Raw genomic sequence first — 4,277 nt, 5'->3', positions numbered from 1 at the left:
TAGCCTACCTCTTTCCACCAGGAGCAGACCAGCCCGATCAAAATGCTGTCGCGAGCCAGTGACGCCACTTCCGCTTAGTGCCGCGGCTGTAGAGGGGCGGGGTTCCGGGACGCTGGCTGCCATTCAAGTTCGATTGATTGGCAAGTTCTGTTAGCAGAGATAACTGCTTTGGAGCGGGATCCCTAGGTCAGCTCAGAGTGCGTACTTCAGGCAGAAGCAGGCCCAGAGGAAGCGGCTGAGGCCAGAACTAACTCTATGGGCGGAGCTGCAAGCAGAAAGCGGGGCCCATACCAGGATGTAGGTTTGGAGGCGAGTTTTGGGTAACAGTTCTGGGTTTAGAGGGCAGAAGGGAGAGGCTGGCAATGGTTACTCACCCAAAACGATGCTACTCAAAAACTTTTCTGCCTGCCTGTCCTCAGATTCCTGGAGCGCTTAAAATTAGATTCTCCCATATTGACAAACTTGGCAATCCTTGAGATGACCAGATTCGGCCAGACACCGCTTTCTGATCAAATTCGTTGTTGTCAGTGGGTAGGGCCACAGAGCAAAGTGGGGTAAATGCACCACCAACACACATGGAGCTGCTCGACTACTACAGAAATTTTGGAAAAAGCAGAATTATCCAAGAGGCAAAATTCCACCCGAAAGAAGGAAGAATGTTCAAGCCATTGACATGCTACACCTGAAGCTGAGCTGGACACCACAAAGGTTGATGGTCTTGAAGGCAGTCACTTATTTGTGAAAAAGTTAGAAGAAAGGAAGAAATTTTCCCTAAACTAATATCTGTACAAGATAATGGTGTTTATCATGCTCTCAGGGAAGGAATATTAGATTGTTAGTCAAAATGTGTGGGTTTTTTTCCTCGTTTTTCTGATTGTTCAGTCACTCAGTCGTGTCTCCTGGCAACCTCATGAATGTCAGCACACCAGGCTTCCCTATCCTTCACTATCTCCTGGAGTTTGCTCAAACTCATGTCCATTTATCTGGGGGTGTTCATTAATAGGATAAAGTTTCTTTATATTTGGGGACTCCTGTTTATTTGAATTAGCTTTGCTTTGTCAGTTACCTGGCACAGTGATCAGCTACATGGATGCAGAAAACCAAAAAGTTGTCTCAAAATTCCTCTTCTCAGGACTCTCAGAAGATCCAGACCAGCAGCCCCTCCTCTTCAGGCTTTTCCTGTCCATGTACCTGGTCCTGGTGCTAGGGAATCTCATCATCCTCACTGTCAGCTCTGATCCCCACTTCCACCCCCAATGTACTTTTTGATCTCCCACCTGTCTCTTTCTGTTATTTGTTTCAATTCCACTGTAGTTCCAAAAATGCTAGCAAATATCCAGACACAGAGCAAAGTTATCACCTATGAAGGCTGTATCACCCAGATGTATATTTTCTTGGTTTTTGGGTATTTGGACAACTTCCTCCTGACTGTGATGGCCGATGACCACTATGTGGCCATTGCCACCCCCTGCACTACACAATCACCATGAGTCCCCACCTGTGAGCCCTGCTGGCTCTAGTCTATAGGTCTCTCAGTGTCCCCGTCAGCCTCTTGCACAGTCTGATGGCATCTCTTGTTCTGCACACACACGGAAATTCTGAACTTCTGTGAATTTGCTGTGGTGCTCCAGTCTGCCTATTTGGATGCTCTCAGCAATTACATCATGCTGTATTCTGTGAATGGATTGCTGGGAATTCCTCCACTTGCTGGGATCGTTTTCTCTTACACTAAGATTATTTCCTCCATATTGAACTTCCCAGTGGAGGGGAAGTACAAAGCTTTCTCAACCTGTGGGTCTCACCTAACAGTCATTTCCTTATTCTATGGGACAGGATTAGGAGTGTATCTCAGCTCTGCCTTCTCCCTCTCCTTCTCAAAGCAGGCAATTGCCTCAGTGAGGTACACCGTAGTCATCCCTATTCTGAACCCCTTCATCTACAGCTTGAGGAACAGGGATAAGAATAGGGCCCTGAGGAAACTTGCCAGCAGGTCTTTCTTGTCCTTTTGAGGAGACATGGATGTTGGGATGGGAGAATCACTGTAATAACCTATATAAATACACTGGTAATCAGAAATACCAAATTTTCAACTTCATTGAGTGTATGCTTTGTCTCTCTTTTTCTGAAATACCGTAGCTTGAGTTTCTTCTAAGTTTTTTCCTTAAACTTCTAAAAGCAATTGATTCTTAGACTTCTCTGATGGCTTAGTGGATAAGAATCCGCCTGCCAATGCAGGGGACATGTGTTTGATCCCTGGTCTAAGAAGATTCCACACACTGAGGAGCAACAAAGCTTGAGCGCCACAACTACTGAGGCCATGATCTAGAGCTCATTAGCCACAGTGACTGAGCCTTTGTTCTGCAACCAATGACGTGAGTGCACCTGAGCCTGTGCTCCATAACAAAAGAAGCCATTGAAATGGGAAACCTTCCAATGACAGCTGGAAAGCAGCCCCTGCCAGCCGCAACTAGAGAAAGCCAGCCTGTAACAATGAATACCCAGTATAATTAAAAATAAGATAAAAAATAAGTAATAAAAAATAAAAGCAACTGAGTCTCAAGAACTTCCTTTAGTGAAATTTATGACCTCTTTCATGTGCAGAAATGTTCATCTTTCAGTTCAGATCAGTTCAGTTCAGTCGCTCAGTTGTGTCCAACTTTTTGTAACCCAGTGGACTGCAGCATGCCAGGTCTCCCTGTCCATCACCAACACCTGGAGTTTACTCAGACTCATGTCCATTGAGTCGGTGATGCCATACAACCATCTCATCCTCTGCCAACCCGTTCTCCTCCCTCCGTCAATCTTTCCCAGCATCAGGGTTTTTTTTCTTCAAATGAGTCAGTTCTTTGCATCAGGTGGCCAAAGTATTGGAGTTTCAGCTTCAACATTAGTCCTTCTAATGAATATTCAGGACTGATTTCCTTTAGGATGGACTGGTTGGATCTCCTTGCAGTCCAACAGACTCTCAAGAGTCTTCACCAACACCACAGTTAAAAAGCATCAATTCTTCAGCGCTCAGCTTTCTTTATAGTCCAACTTTCACATCCATACATGACTACTGGGAAAACCATAGCCTTGACTAGATGGACCTTTGTTGACAAAGTAATGTCTCTGCTTTTTAATATGCTATCTAGGTTGGTCATAACTTTTCTTCCAAGGAGTGTCTTTTAATTTCATGGCTGCAGTCACCATCTGCAGTGATTTTGGAGCCCAGAAAAATAAAGTCAACCACTGTTTCCACTGTTTCCCCATTTATTTGCCATGAAGTGATGGGACCAGCTGCCATGATCTTAGTTTTCTGAATGTTGAGCTTTAAGCCAACTTTTTCACTCTCTTCTTTCACTTTCATCAAGAGGCTCTTTAGTTCTTCACTTTCTGCCATAAGGGTGGTGTCATCTGCATATCTGAGGTGATTGATATTTCTCCCAGCAATCCTGCTTCCAGCTTGTGCTTCCTCCAGCCCAGTGTTTCTCATGATGTACTCTGCATATAAGTTAAATAAGCAGGGTGACAATATACAGCCTCGACGTACCCCTTTCCCTATTTGGAACCAGTCTGTTGTTCCATGTCCAGTTCTAACTGTTGCTTCCTGACCTGCATACAGATTTCTCAAGAGGCAGGTCAGGTGGTCTGGTATTCCCATCTCTTTAAGAATTTTCCACAATTTATTGTGATCTACACAGTTAAAGTCTTTGGCATAGTCAATAAAGCAGAAGTAGATGTTTTTCTGGAATTCTCTTGCTTTTTCTATGATCCAACGGATGTTGGCAAAGTGATCTCTGGTTCCTCTGTTTTTTCTAAAACCAGCTTGAATATCTGGAAGTTCCTGGTTCACATCCTGTTGAAGTGTGGCTTGGAGAATTTTGAGCATTACTTTGCTAGTGTGTGTGTGAGATGAGTGCCATTGTGTGGTAGTTTGAGCATTCTTTGGCATTGCCTTTCTTTGGAATTACAATGAAATCTGACCTTTTCCAGTCCTGTGGCCACTGCTGAGTTTTCCAAATTTGCTGGCATATTAAGTGCAGCACTGTCACAGCATCATCTTTTAGGATTTGAAATAGCTCAACTGGAATTTCAGCACCTCCATTAATTTTGTTCATAGTGATGCTTCCTAAGGCCCACTTGACTTCACATTCCAGGATGTCTGGCTCTAGGTGAGTGATTATACCATCATGATTATCTGGGTCATGAAGATTTTTTTGGTATAGTTTTTGTATAGTTTCAGGCTTTTTTTGTATAGTTTCAGACTTAAATTGAAGAAGGTAGGGAAAACCACT

Source organism: Dama dama, chromosome 9 (genome assembly GCF_033118175.1).
Source record: "Dama dama isolate Ldn47 chromosome 9, ASM3311817v1, whole genome shotgun sequence".
In the NCBI taxonomy this organism is placed as follows: domain Eukaryota; kingdom Metazoa; phylum Chordata; class Mammalia; order Artiodactyla; family Cervidae; genus Dama; species Dama dama.
The sequence above is the reverse complement of the archived record's forward strand: the minus strand, read 5'-3'. Positions refer to the sequence as shown.